At 43.0% G+C, this 20,456-nt stretch overlaps 1 protein-coding gene across 4 annotated transcripts in view; it reads right to left on the reverse strand.

Annotated features, from left to right (window-relative positions):
• The window catches only part of Tet2 (tet methylcytosine dioxygenase 2), an 84,056-nt gene that overhangs the window by 37,281 nt on the left and 26,319 nt on the right, over positions 1–20,456 (reverse strand). For all 4 annotated transcript variants that reach the window (XM_087624963.1, XM_087624961.1, XM_087624958.1 and 1 more), the window contains 1 exon segment: positions 17,619–17,763. The gene's annotated coding sequence lies outside the window, so the exon portion shown is untranslated.

Genomic DNA, 20,456 nt, shown 5'->3' on the forward strand with positions numbered 1-20,456 from the left:
TCTCCCCAACAATGTTACATTCTTATTACCAAAAAATGGTAATATCCAAACATTTATTTCAGGATATGTGCAGTGAGCCATTACAATGGTAAATTTCCATCATCTCAGAACTGAGAGAGACCAAAAAAACTCAAGGACATCCTAGTAAGACTCCATCTCAAAGTGTATATAGATAGTGGACATCATTATGCCCTGGAGTGTCCTTGAATACTGTGACCAAAATGCTGCTTCTTAATTCTTATACTCTAAAACTACCAAATCCCTTCATTTAGTTTTCTTGCTTTAAGAAGATATGCTATGTATTTATTTGTCTATCCATCTGTCCATCCATCTATCCATCCGTCCATCCATCTGGATGTCATGGTTCATTCCTGTTCTACCACTCTCAACAGGGGCTCACTCACTGTATTTATTTGAGTTAGTGGCCAGCAAGCCCCAGGAATCTTTGTCTCCACTTCCTCAGCACTGGGGTAACAGGTATTCACTTAAATGCAGGTGCCAAAATGTTTATTTTTTACTCAACCTGGTTGTCATTACAGAGACACTGTCTAGGATATCTTCAAGCAATGCTTGAGAATTTTAATTTAAGAAAAATGAAAGGATGGGTGTACTGGCTGGTTTGGGGTGTCAACTTGACACACACTTGAGTTTATCACAGAAATCAGCCTCCGTCGAGGAACTGCTTCCATGAGACCCAGCTGTAAGGCATTTTCTGAATTAGTGATCAAGGGGGGGAGGGCCCCATTGTGAGTGGTGCCATCCCTGGTGGTCCTGGGTTCTGTAAGAGAGCAAGCAAGCTGACCAAGCCAGGGGAAGCAAGCCAGCAAGTAACATCCCTCTATGGCCTCTGCATCAGCTCCTGCTTCCTGACCTGCTTGAGTTCCAGTTCTGACTTCCTTTGGTCCACACTGAACAGCAATGTGGAAGTGTAAGCTGAATAAACCCTTTCCTCCCCAGCTTGCTTCTAGGTCATGACGTTTTGTGCAGGAATAGAAGCCCTGACTAAGACCATCAGAAAGAAGCCCACATCAGAAAGAAGCTATGGAGTAGACTTTGTGGGCAATCGCTGACAGGGTGATAAGCAGATCAAGTAGAGAAAATTCTACTACCCGGAAGAATCTCTGAGAGGAGAGATTTGATTGGATGCCTATCTCACAGAAGTTATCCAATGGCCCACAAGGTCAGTCACAAATTCAGTGTACCTGGCTTAGGTATACAAGGAGCTCCAAGTGCCTTTCAGTTATTCTCCCACAAACCAGCCCTGTCTGGCGGGGGTGGGGTGTTGATCAAGCAGGAAGAGAGAGGACACTGTCAAAGTGAGACTGATTCATAACCCTAAGTACTAGAAAAGCCTGCAGATCTTGGGGTTGGGAATAAGCTAGAATGGAAGTTTAAAAAAAATATGAAATGTCAAGGTCAGAAAGAGGGGGAGCAGACTAGAGGATGACCATTTCAGAATATTCATAGGATAACTAGACATTCATAGCTCAGGTAAATCTAATACAATGGCTTCCAGTAACACAGTATTAGAACTCCATATATATATTTCGAGCATTTAATTTTATAATCACTCAGTACTTTGTGTTGTTTTTGTTGGCTGGGTCTGGCCTTGAATGCAGCCATCTGCCCATCTCTGCCCGAGTGGTGTGATACCATTCAACTTTTAAACAATGAATTATCAGAGGTAACCAACATGGTTGTTATTCTCTCTTCAATGACAAATATTCATTGAATAAATCCCTTTGTCAGGCACTGTTTTAGCCACCAATACATCACTGAATGAAAACGACAAAAATATCCTTGCTTTGTGAACCTGATATTTGATAAGTCTTAGAGGAAATGATACTTTTAATTAACCAGGATATTACTTAAATTATAGGCACTATCTCCTACCTCCTCCCTAACTTAAGGAAGGAGGAGAGCCAGGTTTGTTGGCATATGCCTGTAATCCCAAACCCTGGAGGTGATGGTGGAATGATTTGGAGTTCAAGGATGGCTATGCTCAGCTGCAGAGCAAGTCTTGGTTGAATGACTATCTTCTAAATAAATAAATAAATAAATAAATAAAAACAATGCTAACACTAACCTTGCATGCACGCACACACCAACAAAACATAGACAGCGTTTTCCTAACCCTAACAACTCTTAAATTAATGACTTCATGTTCAAAGCAAGCTTCTCTTTTAATGTGAAATAGAATAAAATGCCAGTTTTACTGAAAAGCTTTGTAGCAGATAGTTGCAACATACGCATTTGGGGAATTACACACCAACATACTCACGAAGCCTGCTGCTCTCTTTCTCAAAGATGTTCTATTTGCTATGTGGCCTCACAAGGCATGCTGCTTGGGCTTCTCAGAAGGTTTTGCCTAAACTCGACAGTTCTATCCTCATACTGATCTAATCTTAACTGACTGTAGTTAGGGACAAGCTAGTAATTTTTCCTCTTCCTGTTTCGGAAATAATTACCATGCATTCATTAAGGCTCACGTGCCCAAGGGCCACAAACTGATGTGAGAATATGAAGGGCATCCTTAATAATCAATAAGAGATGTCAATAAATTCATCGCCTGTCATGGGCTTTTGGTTTGAAACAGTTCATTCACTGTGTGCCAGTCCTAAGGAAGCCAGGAAAAACAGGCCATGCATGGTATAGGCCTAAAGCATTCCACCCAGGCAGAGGTAGAAGAATGAGGTGTTCAAGGTCAGACTAGACTACGTGAGATTGTAAGTCTATTCAGAGAATTGAGTAAAAGAAATCCTCTAAGAGGCATAGTTTTTGAAAAACCATGCCAAGAGATTTTTAAAGGTATCACATATGCAGAAACTTGTTCCCTATACACTTTAAGACAACTCTTTAACTCAAAGACTCTGATAAACATTTTAGTATTACGTAAGTGGTGCCTTTTGATAGCATCAAAATACAAACAGAAAGACTGATACTTTGTTATTAGTAAAACTTGTTCTAGAAGCGGGATATGACTCATTTGCTGCTCTTCCAGGACCCAGGTTAGCACTTATACCAAACTGCTTACAACCATGTATAATTCCAGCTCCAGAGAACCGAGTATCTTTTCCTTCATCCCAAGTTCTCATTCATGCTCATGGTACATATACATATACTCAGGCACACACATAAAACTTTCCATCTGTGGTGTCTTGAGATATAAAGGTCTCTCCTTAAGAGTTTCTAGTCATAAGAATATATAAAACATGCACAAGAATGGCTACTCAGAGTAAAAAACACCATTCCATCTTGATTTTTTTTTTATATTAGCAATTTAGGGCCTGGAACTATGGTTCAGTGGTTAAGAACGATTGTTCTTCCCAAGGACCCAGATTTGATTCCCAGAATCCACAGGGTAGCAGCTCACAACTGTCTAATTCCTGTCCCACTTCTAGCTTCTAATGGGTACAGAGATAGACATTCAGGAAAAACCCCCATCCATACACACAGTAAAATAGACATAAGGGCAATGTTTTGGGTTTTAAATGTAACAGTTCTTTGACATTGGTGGTATATGTCTTCTGGGGCTTCGCTGAAATACAGGTCACAGTGGCCTCATGTCTGAAAGGAGACCCCATCTTCCTTTTAAAGAGTGAACATTGGAATAGCTAATAGAAAGAAGGATATGAAATGAGCACATGTTCAGATGATCAATGGATCATGGATCAGTCTATGGCTGAGTGCACAGTTGTACTCTCCATGGAAAAGAAAAGGGATTGGCCAGTGAGTGCAGTCCCTAATGAGTAACACTGACAGCCAAACAATGAATTGTTCACTAAGTAAGACTGTCTCAGCAGCACAAGATTCCCATAAGAACAATTCATTTCCCCCAATCCAGGCCAGAAGAGGGCACTGGATCCCCTGGATCAGGAGTTAACAAATGGCCATAGCCATCACGTGCACTAGGAAGCAGCCAGTGAGGGCGCTCTGACATAGCTCTCCCAGGTGCAGGTGGAGGTCATTTATAGAGCACGCAACAAATCTAACATTCCACAGAATAGCACACATTATAACCCTAATTTAGATGAATAATTTATGGATTTTAATTAAGCATGCACAGGATGGGGGGGGGTATTAAGACAATTTCACTATGTAGCCCTGCTTACCCTGACAAGATACTAACTAGATCTATTTGCCTCAGACCTGCTAGGATTAAAAGTTGGCTTCACTGTAGCTCAGGATGGCCAGGAATTCACTATACAGCCCATACTAGCCTTAAACTGGTAAGAATTCTGCTTTAGCCTCTCTAGTACCTGGAATCTAAAGAGCCACCATGCCTGGTTTAAATTCATTACTCCTAAGGTGCTGAGAGACTACAGTGAGGGGAATATAAATAATTATCACCAGGTTAAACTTAGCTAGTGATATACCTATGAAAGCAACTTCAAGCAAAGAACAGGGTAGAAAGTTCTCCATGGCTTTCTTTTATACGGTTGTTCCATTGTTTTGTCTTTAACTTAGTATTTCGGTCTTGGTGAAGAGCTACAATTTTACCCATAAGTAGCTTTTGAAACAGTAACTCTTGTTGTGTTGAGATAACACTAGGTACAAAGAGCAGGCCTAGGCAAGGCTACCACACTGGAAATTAACTTTTAAGGTAATTCTGGCTTTTGTTGTTTCTTTTTTGAGACTGTTTCTTTGTGTAGCCCTTGCTATCCTAAAGTTACTTTGTAGACTAGGCTGGCCTGGAACTCAGGTCCACATGTCTTTTCATGTGCCACCACACTCTGCTTCAGGGGTTTGTTTTGTTTTGTTTTTAAAATGACATTAGTATAGCGGGTATTTCATTAAATATGTGACTTATCATATACAAGTTTTAAAGGTAAATGAGAATTTATCACTAACTTTTTATGTAGCTCAGGTCCACCTGTCTAGGATGGTACTGCCCGGAGTGGGCTGGTCCCTCATATCAATTATACAAGTCAGAAAAGGGTCCCATAGACCTGCCTACAGGCCAGTCTTTAACCAGGGTTCTCTCTTCCTGAGTAAATCTAGCTTGTATCAACATAATAAAGAAAAGAAATCATTGCTTCCTAAATTCAATGACTGCTACATAACTGCCCACTTTATAAATATTTAAGAGGACCACCTAGCTAATAAACTCAACTCTGAAGTAGTAAAATTTACAATGCACTGATTTTAGAACTTGGGCTGACTTCTGATATGTGTATTTTACAAGTAGTCAGCAGATTGCAGAAATACACTGAAATTGCACTATTTCTATTTCAACGATACCCATTTGAAGAAAAGTAGATATCATAAGGCCTGGTGACTTACTTTAGGAACAGCATCCTTCCTAAGTGTTAGGGTTAGGGTTAGGGTTAGAGTTAGGGTAGGTATACAAAGCTGATTTATGGATTACTTAACGCACATCCTCACTGGTTCAACTGATTTTTTATTGAGCTATTAAGGACTGTAAAGCAGTGTAGTCTGGACAGTACATTCAGAGCCCTCTCCTAATTTAGAAGTAGAGCTATCAATCATGGTCATTGAGTAATGCTAGACACAAGCAAAAATGGAGCCATGAACACTCACAGTAGTTGTCCAGCTTATTGGCAAATGTTATTAAATAAAGAGAAATCAAATCTGCAGCTAACAAAAACTACTTTGTTTACATAAATAAATATAATCTCACTGGTCAATCATGAACACACTGAGTGATCTGTAAAGATAGTTCAGCAAAGCAAGAGATAATTATGTTTATGGGTAAGTTTGATTTCAAGCATCTGACTAGTTGGCTTGGTCCCTCCATTGAGTCAAGTTCTGGTTCTCATGCTGAAACCCTTCTATACAGTTCCTCGTGTAATAAAGTTACTATGTTGCTACTTCATAACTATCCTTTTGCTACTGTTATGAGTCATAGTTAATGTAATTAATATCTGATGCAATCCCCTTGAAAGCTGATGGCAAAGCCCATTACCCAAGATGACGCCTATACAACTCATTGAACATGAAGTAGTTGAGCTTCGGCCTACACAGAACAGAGCCTTCACCCCTACATGCTAGGGTTTGATACAGAAAGGTGCCCTATGCGCTACCAAATAAACATAAACACAATCCTGGCCTCAGACTTTTCAATCTACAGTGTCGTCCTGCCTGCCAAGATCATTAATGCAACGTTGACATGGAGTTGTGGGAGTAACCAACCAATCTGATGATTTGACTGCAGGCATAGTACACGAGATGGGACCCATACCAAGACACTGATTGGGTGACCAAGAGCCTGAGGCTAGATAGGCCAGGGACGAAACCAAATTGTACTGTCCTAAAAGAATGATGAAATGGGGTTGGGGATTTAGCTCAGTGGTAGAGCGCTTGCCTAGCGAGCGCAAGGCCCTGGGTTCGGTCCCCAGCTCCGGAAAAAAAAAAAGAAAAAAAAAAAAAAAAAGAATGATGAAATGAAATGGCTCCTAATGACATTCTGATATACTCCAAGATCAGTGGCTTGCTCTGTCAGAGAAGCTTCCTTCTAGAGCAGATGGGAGTAAATAGAGACCCACAGGCAGACAATATGCAGAGGGTGAGAGACCTTCGAACGCTTGGCCCTGGGAAATCTCCATCAAATCCCCAAGAATGAAAGGCAGGCAGAGGGCTGGAGAGATGGCTCAGCGGTTAAGAGCACTGACTGCTCTTCCAGAGGTCCTGAGTTCAAATCCCAGCAACCACATGGTGGCTCACAACCATCTGTAATGAGATCTGATGCCCTCTTCTGGTGTGTCGGAAGACAGCTACAGTGTACTTATATATAATAAAAAAATGAATCTTTAAAAAAAAAAAAAAGGCAAGCAGAATAGAGGACAGCAAGAGATCAAGTACCAGTAATCAACGCGATCTTACAAACTCTCAGAGATGGAGGTGGCGTGCACAGCGCCTACACAGATCTACACCAGAGGGGGCTCTAGAACTTAAGGAAAAAAGAAAAAACCAGATACAGTTCCCACCTAGTCCAGAAGCTATCTACAAGTGATAAACACTTGGAAAAAAAAGTAGGAGCTGGAGAGATGGCTCAGCGGTTAAGAGCACTGACTGCTCTTCCAGAGGTCCTGAGTTCAAATCCCAGCAACCATATACATGGTGGCTTGCAACCATCTGGAGAGATCTGATGCCCTCTTCTAGTGTTTGAAGAAAGAAGCAATGTGCTCACAAACAATGAATAAATAAATCTTAAAATAAGAAAAATGGAGTTTCCTCCAAGGAGGTCTCACTGGGGAAACTGCACCTGAGTGTAGGTCCCACACCCGGCGCTTGGTGCCAGTGCTCAATGGCAGCTTTGGGGGTTTCTCATCTCATCTCAGGGCTTTCCTTTTTTTTTTAATGTATATTTCTTATCTTTCTATATACTCTTTTGTTTTACTCTACAGGCCCTTTGCATATGTATCATGGCTTCCAGTTTAGTGTCTCTACAGGATCACTGAGTGAATTTCTGCATCCATATCTGTTTCTTATGCCTTCTCTTGAGTTCTCCTCCTCTTTGCTTTGCCCAATTAGATGTTAAGTTTTGTTTCTTATTATCATTATCCCATAGAAGCCCAGTCTAAATAGCAAATCTTAGGCTTCCTGGTGCTACAGACTCCCTGACTCAAATAATAATAATGAGAAAAAGAGGAGGAGGAAGAGGAAGAGGGGAAGAGGAAGAAGATTTAGGCTAGTACAGCTTTGTTTCCTAGCAGATGAACAGCTTTGTCATTATTTCGTCTTAATTCTATAGGAGTGTTCCAAAGAGGCGGGCTGTTTTAATTGGCATCAAGTGTTCTGCCGTCTTGTCTTTTTCATGGCAGTCACCATGTCAAAAGTTCAGGCTGACGCCAAAGAAAGTTCATGATAAATTACCCCCACGCTTTAGGATTTACTGGGAAAATGGACCTGCTTGCCTGTGGCCCTGGCTTCACAGCCAGTTCACTGTCATAATCTGTGCCAGGGGGGAGGCTGGCCGGGCCAGCAACTTCCCTAAGAAGATGCATAGGACAAAATGGCCAGATAGAGATGCCCTACTTAGCTTTTAAACTATTTCATAATAAAAATCAGGCTAGTCTTTCTGCCCTTTATACCTAAATGCAAGGAACCAGAACATTTTCAAGAGTCAGGAAGGTCCCTCACACTCCCCGTGAGCAGTTCCAGGGAGCAGATTAATGCCGCCTGTTTGAACGTTGGCTGAGGATTTTTCCTACCACTTTTCCAGTCAAGGACGCTCATTCCTGTTCCTTATTTTCTTAATGCAGACACAGGCATGGAAACTACAGCTCAAACAACTTACAGTGTGCTCTGGGTTTGCAGTGGTCTGAACCACGAACTGCAACTCTTTCCTCTTCTCTGTACTAGAAGGGCTTTCAAATTTACAATAAGGCAATTCTCGGGAAGTTAATTTGCCTCTGTAAACAAGAAACTCAGAAAACAAAATCAATCTTTGCCTTAATTTCCACATAACACAGCATCAGTTCCTAAGCACTGAGAGCTGGGGTCTTAGAAAGCAACAAGTCACCCTTTCTAGAAAGGTTATATAAAATTTCCAATCGCTATCAATGTCGATCTATCAATGGAGTGGTTCTCAACCTCCCCAATGGTGCAATCATTTGATACAGTTTTCATAACTGTAATTTTGTTATTACAAATTATTACAATGTTACTATCTGATATGCAGGACATCTGGTGTACAACCCCTGTGAGAGGGTCATTCCACCACACCCCTGTAAAGGACGGCTGCCCACAGACTGAGAGCTACTGTATTAATGCCTACAACATTTATTGTTCAGTTTTTTTATGTCTCCAGCTTCACTTTAAAAATTCAAACTGAAAGGCTGGAAAGATGGGTCAGTGGTTAAGAGCACAGACTGCTCTGTCAGAGGACCGGAGTTCAATTCCCAGCAACCACAGGGTCTATAATCCCAATTCCAAGGACACTCATGGAGGAGCACATGCATTCAAGGACACCAATGCCCATAAAAAAAATAAATAAAAGTCAAATTGAGGCAAGTATGGCTGTGCACCTTTAATCCTGGCAAACATATTGAAATATGAAAAGTTCAAGTCCCCAAATAAGACAGCCTACTTTTGTATTTGAGACTAGCTGGCTCTCATTAAACCAATCTTGCTGTCCTGGAACTCACCATGTAGACCGGGCTGTCTCGGAACTGAAATCCTCCTGCCTCTGCTACTTAAGCAGCTGAAATTGAAAGAGCACACCCCCACACCCCAGCCCCACTCCCACCCCCTTACTCTTTTTTATCCTGGAAGATTGCTTCCTATTTCTAGTTTCTTTGAAAGCAGTTTCCAACAGTAGAACCCTTTCACGAGCTCAGTTTTCCATCCATGGGTAAAATTAAGGCACAGAGAAGTAGAAATAAGAAGATACCTAAGCCTTCTCCCTATGAAATAATTAAACTGAAAGAAAACAAAAATTCAGAACTGCATTAGTAATCTGTATACTAGATGGTCATTAGTATCTGATACTAGATGATAGAAGCTCAAAGTTTCCAGAATTTTTAGGAAAATGCAGACGAATCCACACTGCTCAGAGGCCTATCATGAGCTCTCTTCTAAAGCCAGGGAGTGCTACGAAAGCAAAGCCATGCTGTCTTATCACCCCTTACTAGAAAAACTTTCAGATGGAGGGGGAAGAAAAAACTCACAGAAGCAAACTGTGCAGTCAAAGGCCTCAGTCGCTGTACAGCAGCTGAAGGGACATGCAGATGCCATGTGCTATCCCTGGGTCACACACAGTCACATGTAGAATGCTAACCCAGACGAGCCATCTCCAAGAGGCTCTCCACTGTGCAGCTAGCTACAAAGTAAGGGATGGGGCAAGCTGAGAAACCAATGACTTCAAGCTCCGTAACCAAAGGCAACAGGCGTCCAATCTGCCCACAATATGGCTGGAGTTACTCTGGCTTCCAAACAGTCTGGCTTACATGAGGCAAGGCTCACAGGGAGATCCTTTGGGACAGGTCTTCCAGCATGGGGGGCTGAGGGGCCAAGAGAACACGACACGTAATTACCAAATTATAGACCTGGGCTAGAAACCTGGACAAGTGGAAAAACGATACAAACAGAGGGGAGAGGCAGGTTACAACCGCAGAGATGATTTGGTGATAGTTTTTAAATGTCCTACTTTGTCACACGCCTAGACACTACTTCATATTGTGAAGAAACATCAATGCTTTCCTTCAAGATGTGTTAATTGGGGAAAGAACGACCAGAGTACCTGTGCTGCAAAAACAAAACCCAACAGCCCATCTGTCCCTTGTGAGAATGACGGAAGCAACACAGAAAACGACCACACAACTTGTGAGCCTCTCTCCCCAGTAACAAGCAACTCAGGATGCAGACTGGCGTCAGTAGTATAACACGCAACGTGCCTTGGTTTTTTTTCCCCTTGAGATAGACTCTTTTACGTAGACCTGACTGGCTTAGAACTTCTGTAGTCAGGACTAACCTGAGTTAGTCTTCCAAGGACCATGATTACATCACAGCAGCCGTCATTTAAATCCCCAGTGTTTGTACTTGGGTGGAACATCCAGTGTCAGAGCTCAGGCCAAAGACAGTCCCCTGTTAGATGCCTCAGGTATCTTAGGATACTTCTGACCAACAGGCTACAATTTCCTTGTGGTTGACTTATTTCTAGGGTCAGCTCACAGAGCTCAAGAGCACTGTATAAATCACAAGGCATTGTATAAACCAACTTTCCATTGAGAGACTCTAAGAAGGAAGGATAGGGAAGAAGAAAGCTGGAGAATGAAGCAAGAGAGAGGGCTTGAAGCTTCCTTACCTGGTTTGGGACATCACACAAACACATCTGAACTTACCAGCTCCCTCTGCTCAGCCTGCTAGAGGACACTGAAGTTTATCAGTGCTTATAAGGCTTCCAAGTGCATTCAATGCTAATGGACAAGGTGGGGATCAGGGAGGTGCCTTCTTAGCATTCTGGGCCTCTCCCATCCCCCTAGGGCATGGGTGGCATTGGTGACATTCCTCAAGGAAGTCCAGTTTCTATGACCTACCTTGAGGGGGAATAAACTCAGCCTGCTTTGGGGAGTTACAAGCCAGAGGCAAATTTAAAACTGACATATCTCATAATGTCACAGAATGTAAGGGGAAAGGAAAATTCAACCAAAACGAGAAACAAGCATCTTACTCAACAGTAGAACGGCATGTTTTGAAATGATTTGCTTTGCATTCTACACATCAGTTATAGACTGGTGTGTTGCCCTGCCAAACAGAGGATTGGGGCTGAGCATGCAGTGTGACATAGGTAGAGTATATGCCTACAAGTGCAAGCACACACACACACAAAGATACACACACAGAGACATCCAGACATGACACACAGACACAGTGACACAGAGAGATGCAGACATACACAGACACACTTGCATACACACACGAGAAAAAGTTTTTCATATACACTTTGAAAGAAGTGAAAGTCAAATCTGAAAACTGACTGAAATTAAAAAAGAAAAATCACAGGGATGGGATTGCCATCCCACAGTCAAAAACTCTGACCCAGAACTGTTCCTGTCTTAAAGAAAGAACTTCAGGGACAAGAATGGAGAAGAGCCTGAGGGAAAGGAGGTCCAGGGACAGAGCCCAAATTGGGATCCAACTCAACATGAGGCTCCATGACCTGGCTACATTACCAATGTTACACTGTGCTTACAGACAGGAGCCTCGCATGACCGTCCTCTGAGAGGCCTAGCAAGCAGCTGAGACACTGCAGATACTTACATCCAACCAACGGTCTGAAGTTGTGGAACCCGTGGTTGAATTAGGGAAAGACTGGAAGAAGCTGAGGAGGAAACCGACCCTATAGGAAAACCAACAGTTTCAACTGACCCGGACCCCTGAGATGTCTCAGACACTCAGTCACCAAACAGGCTGCACCTAACCCTCAGGGAGACTTGGGGGTAGGGTGGGGTGTGGGGACATCCTCTTGGAGATAGGAGGTGGAGGAGGTATGGAATGAGGAACAGTCAGAGGACAGACCAGAACAGGAACAAAGTCTGAACTGTAAAAAACAAAAAAAAAAAAAAGATTAAAGGATAAAAAATATATATATATCCAAGACACACACACACACACACACACACACACACACACACACACACACACACACATGAAAAGGAAAAAGAAAAATCACATTAAGCAACGTAATTTAGCAGTTTAATAATAGTAATAATAATTAATTTGATAATAATTTAATTATTCTAGAAGTCACAAGTTTTGTTTTATGACAAGGTCCTCACTATGCAGTCCCTCCCAGTCCCTCCCATCCCCGGTTGATTTTGCACAGTTGGGTTCCAACTGACATCTTCAATCCTAGCACTCAGGAGGCTGACGGAGGATTTTGAGTTTAATGCTTGAGCTCAAAAGCGGGAAGGATGGGGATGACAGCAAACAGACAGAAGCAGAGGAATGTTAATGAATGTATGACTCTCCCCGGTGCTGGGATTATGGGTAGGTACCACCACACAGCTAGCTACCTAGTTCCCTTGTAAAAGAACATTTAATGTGCCCAGTGGGCTCAGTGGTGCATGAATTTAACCTGGGAGGCAGAGGCAGGCATACACTGGGAATGCAGGTCAGCCAGGGTTACATAGTAAGACCCTGTACTGTGTATGTGTGGAGGTAGGGGCACTTAAGAAGGACAGAATGAGTAGGCTAGCTTAACGTCCATCAGCACTAACAATTCTTGATTAGAAGTACGCTCCTGTCCCCTCCTGAGGTTCAGAGCTACAGATGGCTGCATTCTCTAGAACTTGGACACATTTTAGAAGGCCTGAATCTGTTTTCCCAGATTGTAATCCTGTTTAGTCTCAATCAACTTTAATTTGTTTTAGACTAAATTGACCTCATTCTAGGTTAACAAAGATACAGAGGTTTCTGTTTCCTTTCCTAAGGAACTTTAGTCCAAAAAAAAAAAAAGTAAAACGTTTAAATAAGTATATAGGTATGACCACGCATCGACTGTGTTAATTATAAATTGCACATTACAATCCTTTTATTCCCAGAGAAATGGAAACAAAAAAAAATAAAACTTAGGTATTCCAATTCAGTCGTTTAAGAAGGAGCGAGGCGTGACTGTACACACCCGAGACCGTATCACTAGGCCGTGCAGGCCAGAGGATCAGCAAATGTATCTCAGATGCACTGGGCCAGCCTTGATCACATGACATACTGCCTCAAAAGACAGACACCAAAACAAGGACAAGACCTAGAATGTGCTGGGGGTAGAGCTAGAGAAGAAGGTCATGTTGATCGAGATAACCACGCCATGAGAGATGACTGTCACATGTTCTCTCTCACATTAGCTCTAACTCCAAGCCTGAAGACTGAGTACAGAAACCAGGGAAGGAAGAAGGAGCCAGTACTGGGGTTGAGGGGGACAGTAGAGTGGGGAACAACAAGGTACGTGTGGTTTAGTGGAGGAAAGGAGAAAGAAGAGCTCTAAGGAGGGAGGAAAAAGATATACGGAAGGAAAGAAGAGGGGAAAATACCCGTAAGGATGGCTTGGAGAGTCTTAAGGACTGACTTATACTAGTAACTCTCTATTGTGGGTAAGGCTGCTAGAAAAGGGCCGAAGAGATGGTTCAATGGTTCGGAGCACGTGCTGCTCTTGCAGAGGACCTGGAACTCCCAGCACCTACTTGGTGGCTCCTAACAGTCTGCAACTCAAGTTATAGGGAACTTAACACCCTCTCTGCCCTCTGTGGGCACCAGGCATGCTCATGGTAAACATATGCACATGCAGACAAAGCACTCATCCATAAAAAAGCTGCTATGAACATATTTGTGCAGGTTTTTATGTGTGCAGGATACAAAAAAAAAAACCTTTCGTTCGATTCAGTAAATACTCAAAGTAGATATCAAGTTGTTGCGTTTAAGTCTAAACCCCCACTAAGATTTAAGGAGAGTATATTCTTTGGTCAAAAAATTACAAAATCCTTTAATACAAATAGAATATTCACTACAGGATCAGAAATTCTACAGGAAAACGATTATTGGCCTGGTCTCAGCATTCAAATCTAAGATCTAACATCTTCACACTGAAGAAAACAATCTGGTAGGCTAATACCTCAAACGATGAGCAGACACTTCTAGAGTCCCCATTGGCTCTCTGATTTTAGTTTAGAATACAAAGTGTTTTCACCAAGACTCTGATGTCTGCTTAAAATATCCCATGAGATCAACAGAGGCAAATGATACTCTGCTGGGAGAGGGACCTGAAATCCAAGGACAGTGAAGACGACCTCCTTGGTGGCGCTCTATTTCAGTCTGTTCTGCTTGTTCTAAATGCAAAAGACTCCGTCTCATGTGGATATGTAGTAAGGCAAGACTGCCGCACTGCTATTTGTGAATTCAGAGATTGCCAAATTTCTCAGCTGAATCCTATGACAGTGTTCATATTCTCTAGCCCCTGAGAAACACAGGCCACACATGCTAGTCTGTGTCACGGGGCTCTGCTCTAACTCAATTCGCCCACTGCGCAAACCGTGCTGTGCCAGGGTGGAGAGAGGAAAGAAATGAACACGGAGATTTGAAAGCAGACAATCAAAACCTTTCAAATACACTTCTGCTGCTCATTTACTAAATAGTTATTTTTATTTTTAAAAATTAACTTAAAACAGGGCCAGCAAGATAACCTGACAGGTAAAGAAAGGCGGTTGAACTCAACGAGTTCCATCCCCACTATATACACAGTAGAGGGAGAGGACCAACTCCCAAAGGTCATGTGGGTTCATGTGTCCACACACTAATTACAATAAATGTAAAAAAAGTTTTAAAAATTAAAAGCAGTAACAAATGGCAGGAGGTGGGAATTCATTTGGAGATTGAGGATCCCATCATGAGATGATCTGCTGTATCGGTGTTTGTTTTAATTGTCAGCTGGGCAATATGGCGACCTAGAGTCAAGCTACTTGGGAACTTGAGGCAGGAGGATAACTTAAGTCAGACCACAATATAGCTTGACCTCAAGTCAGTAACAAACAAACAACAGACTATGCCAAGATTCAAAGGGCAAATTCATGAGGTTAGGCAAATGACTACAGACTTCCGTTCACAGCAATGGTTTCCCTAAGTCTTAATTTTAAATCTAGGTGATTTGAACCTGAGGAGTGAGAGGAACCTTGTCAAGAACATAGACTTGCCTGTTTCCCAGAGGGTCAATGGTACAGACAGACATGTCAAACAACCATACACAGAAATAACTAATTAAAGAAATACTGGAATGAAACAAAATAAAAACTGAAGGAATCATTAAGGTTAGTGATCAGTAACAGAAATAATGGTGATGACAATGAAATGTATGCTAGTGGAAAACTGGAAGTTACGTTGTGCCTGACCTTATAGATTGATAAAACCATCCTGTTATTGCTGTCTATTTCCTAAGCGTAAAGGCCCTAGACATACCCACAGTAATGTACTCAAATATGTCCCCCACTTATTTACTACTGACAGTTAAGTCCTAGGCTGAGCTGACCCAACTGTAGATGTTAGGTGTGAACTAAGATTAGAAGAGGGGGTTAAAGGAAATAACTCCCCAGCAGGCCAACTTGCCAACATTGAACATTTTAACTTCTAATCATTTTTAGTTATTTCTCTTACACTTTCCCACAAACTTGTACACTCCCTTCCTCACCCACCCTCCGCCTCCAAGAAGAGGACTTCTGAGTCATGCTACAATCTCCCTGAAGAGATAAAAAATTCCATCCTAACATACATGTTCCCAGATCTCATATACAGAACAAGAGTCAAGGAGTGGTCATGGCTGGCACCCACAGGGACAAGTGAGCAGTGATTGGGTGAGGAGGAGAGAAACTAAAGCCTGCTCTGTTCGTAATTACCCAAGATGTCCAACATGAGCAGGGAAAGAGGAGGCCTAAGAATATTATTAGGGGAAAAAAATCTTCATTCTGAGGGTTCTCTTACAATGACCCGAAACCCCCATGGTAAAAAGGTAATCTAGGCGACCTCTGAAGCCACGGGGGTTTAACCAAGGCTACTGCAAAGATGGTACGAGTCAGCCGGTCACTCTGAAGCGTCAAGTGGCAGAGTGTATGCTTACATACTCTTGCCCCAAGAACATGGGCAGAGCTTGCAGCTCTATGCAGGATTCATTATGACGAATGCATAAAGATACCCTGCGGCCGAACTACCTGCTCAGTTAGAGAACACTGCTGAAATCTTTCTCTTCTCTCTCTCTGACCACCAGTGCCCCCTCACAAGACCCACCGTACCACTTCATCTGGCTTCTCGCACAGGAAAAGGAATCTATAGAATGCATTTTGTTTTCCAGTGGGGTGGGGGAGGGGCATCCATTTGTTCTTTACTTCTATATAAGCATATAAGTAAATGAAATTGGTTTTATAAGGAGTCCTTACTTTGTGGCCAGAGAGATGGCTCAGTGGGTAACGTTTTCTGCTGGCAAACCTGACAACCTGAGTTTGATTCCCCAGGACCAAGGCGGTAGAAGGAAAGAGCAGATTCCTGAGGGTTGTCATTTTATCTCCACAAGTACAAGTACACGCACATGCACACATGTGCATGCACGCATGTGAGTATATGCAGACAGACAGACAGACAGACAGACAGACAGACAGACAGAGAGAGAGAGAGAGAGAGACCTTGTTTATGACTGACAAGATAGGCAAGAGTGGTTGCTACCAAGGATGACAACCTGATTTCTTTCTTTTTTTTTGTTTTTCCGGAGCTGAGGACCAAACCCAGGGCCTTGCGCTTGCTAGGCAAGCACTCTACCACTGAGCTAAATCCCCAACCCCTGACAACCTGATTTCTATCTACAGAACTCACATGGTAAAAAAGGACAGAACCATTTCTACAAGTTGTTCTGTGACCTATACACACACACACACACACACACACACACACACACACACACACACACAAATATGATGCCAAATGTCTCCCCCTATGTACATAAATAAACGTAGTAACTTTCCTTTTCTTTTAAGAACCCTTAGTTTGGAAAACTAACTAGTAGTTCAGTGCATTGAAAGCAAACCGGTCTTTGTTAAGATCAACTTTAGAGACAGGAGGAGGTCTTTGGGTTTTCCTCCAGCCACTGCCTCTGTTCTGTTCTCTCAGAAGGTGGTATGAGTGCCTGTCAGATCTGCGGCGAATGTCACACCTCAGTTCTCTGCTAGTGCCCTGCTGCCTAGTACCACAGCAGCCTCCACTCCCAGTGCTCAGTGTAGACCTAGAAACAATTGCAAACGCTGCCTGAGGAAGTGGCTGTCCACGAGGAAGTGGCTGTCCACGAGTCAGAAAAGGAGGGGAAGGACAGGGGCGGGGTGACAATAACATTCTACTTCTCCATGCTGAGTAGTAGGCAAAGACTTCTATTTCTTTTTCAGAAAGAATCAGACAAAGGATTTGTTAAGAAGCCTCTATAAAAATAACAACGATCCCGAAAATACGGATATGCGTAAAAACCTTCAACTTTAGAGGTTTATCTTAAAAATCTAATCCTTGTGTGCTGTGCACAGTTAAGCACTGTAATTACCAGTGTGACCTAGAGTTAAAGACGGAGGAGAGAAGAGAATAGCCGTGTAAACAACCTTGCCCATGCAAGTCAGGTGCCCACCGTGCCCCCGCCTTACCAGCAGCACTGTCCCTCACTGCTCCTCCTGGATCATGTCCTGTAGACCATGAGCGAGTCCATCTCCTGCCTCCAAGCACCGTAGCAGAACAGGAACCAGGGGCATGGACAGTCTTGGGAGGGTAAGCTGCTGAATGTTTACCAGCCTAGAGAAGACAGAGGTTGTCTGGTTTTAGTTTGCAAATAGGATCAGGGCACCTACGCTTATTACTAAAGGTACGGTGTGCTGTCTAAATGGCCAGAGGCCTAAGTAAATTGCCGAGTGTGAAGAAGAAATTAGGGTTAGAACATTTTCATCCAAGCAGTGACACCTTCCAATGTCCCAATAAAAATCCCATCTGTGTAGAGCACTTTTGAGACAAGCAAGAACCAACAGCTCAACCCTTGCGATGGTCAACCAGGTTCCGCACCACTGACCTGCAAGATCTGTTGGGCTCACCCAGACACTCTGACCTGAGGACTCTGGGAGGACTTTGACCCCAGTGACTCTATGGAAGGCAGAGTTGAAGACCATTTATTTAAGCCTTGGCACTTACTGCATGAAGCACTAGCTTAACTAGTGGCATTTACTCTGTACACACCATGCGAAGGCAGAGTGCTGGCTGCTCTGGAAAGGAGAAGGCCTTACAACTGGTAGTCCCTGTGTTCTGGAGCTTTCATTTTTCTCTAATACGCATGTTTAAAAGATTACCTGAGAAGAAAAATATACACTGAAAACAACAGTACCTAATCCACCCGTCAAAGACACAGTGGAAGTCTTGAGTGCTTTAGCCCTCGTAGCCCTCGGAGGAAATTTAGACTTCTAAGCATAACGGTGGAGTTACCTGAGAGAAAAATGGAGTTCCCAGCCTTCTACAACCTTACCAACACTTATTACTGCATGTTCCTTTGATTGTATTTATCCTCACGAGTGCTAAATGGTTAAAAGGTGCTATGACAAATGAGAGGTAGGACAGTTAGCACGATAGCTATGTGTGGTGTGACTGAGTTAGAAAACGCATAGTCTGAAATTGAGTCTGAACCGAAAGAAAATGACTGGCTGGGGAACTACAACTAGTACATAAACACAGAGTTCAGTGACATCCTAGGTATGGAGAGAAAAAAAGGATGACTCAGTTACAGTAACAAAAGCTTTGGGTTTGCTTGACAGGATCGGTGAATGACATCAACCAGATAAGTGTATCACTCCTGAAAGGAAAGCTGAGAGAGACACTGCCACAGACTTCACCTTAATACACGTGAGGAAACCCAGGGATTGACACTGAAGATGAACTTACGGATCTTTCTCGCTTCTCTTCCTCTCTCTACCTTAATCTCTTTCAGTGAACTTTTGGTAGGATTATGTGATGGTTTGTATATGCTCAGCCCAGGGAATGGCACTATTAGGAGGTTTGGCCTTGTTGAAGTAGGTGTGTCACTGTGGATAATGGTTTCAAGACCCTCTTCCTAGCTGCCTGGAAGTCCGTATTCTGCTAGCAGCCTTCAGATGAAGATGTGGCTGCTCTGCCTGCACCATGCCTGCTGGATGCTGCCATGTTCCCACCTTGATGATGATGGACTGAACCTCTGAACCTGTAAGCCTGCCCCAGTTAAATGTTGTCCTTTTATAAGAGTTGCCTTGGTCATGGTGTCTGTTCGCAGCAGTGAAACCCTAACTAAGGCAGATTAAAAGAGGTCACTGCCATTTCCTGACACACATACTTGAGGTCTCTCCAGCTGAGTTCAACCACTTCCACACAGAGCACTAAAGAAGGCAAGGGAGTTTTTGCCTTCTTGTTTTCTGTTTGAAATTTAAAACAGTAAAACTATACTAAGTACGATCAGGGCTCCAACTGTAAGCCTCTCGCGTTGGGATACTTTTGTGTACACCACGGGGCTGTGGCACCCTCTCCTCTCAGCTGGACGGGAGCGTGCTCAGAGAGACTTCTCTCCAAGGCCTGGCACAGGCTCATGTGTCCTAGAGGACTGAGTGTTGCTACAACTTGTTATCTGGTTGGCTGGGGTTCCAGCTGGCAAACTGTCAAAGAGAACCGTGAGGTTCCAGCTTTCCATGCCCCAAACAACCTCTCAGCAAAACCTTACGACTAACAATGGAAGTACAAGCAACGGACCGATGTACTGTAAAAAGTGCAATCTTTCTGAAATCAATGTAGTTCCTAGACAGGTTTTTTTTCTCCTTAAATTGAAATCTACTCTCACTTTAGACTTGTTAGTTATTCAGTGTTTTAAAACAGATCTTTCTAGAAGGTAAAAATTTAAAATAATAAATTAAAAATTTATGATCTACTTAAAGCCTTTGGACTTGTTTAGGCTCAACAGTGTCTCCTAAATGTAGGAGGCTGAGTCCCAGAGCCTCTGGTCTACCATGGATCTACCATGTTTGTGTGGCAGGGTGCAATTCTATTTCAAACCCGGGAAGTTCATTTTCTTTCTTTCCTTCCTTTGTTTTTATGTATGGGAGGTATGCATCTGTGTGTGTGTGTGTGTGTGTGTGTGTGGTGTGTGTGTGGTGTGTGTGGTGTGTGGTATGTGTATGTGTGTGTGTGGTGAGTGTGTGTGTGTGTGTGTGTGGAGTGTGTGGTGTGTGTGTATGTGTGGTGTGTGTTATGTGTGTGTGGTGTGTGTGTATGTGGTGTGTGTGTGTGTGTGTGTGTGTGTGTGTGTGTGTGTACACACATCGACCTTCATTGCTTTGCATATAATGATGCAGGGTCTCAGCTGAACCGGCAGCTCTCCAAGTCCAGCTCGTCCAGTTAGCCAGCTTGCCCTGGGGATCTCTGTCTCTCTGGTGCTGGGATCCCAGGAAGCTTCCAGGCATGATTTTATGTGGATTTTAGGA

The sequence above is a fragment of the Rattus norvegicus genome, chromosome 2, assembly GCF_021556685.1.
Source record: "Rattus norvegicus strain SHRSP/BbbUtx chromosome 2, alternate assembly SHRSP_T2T, whole genome shotgun sequence".
Taxonomy (NCBI): domain Eukaryota; kingdom Metazoa; phylum Chordata; class Mammalia; order Rodentia; family Muridae; genus Rattus; species Rattus norvegicus.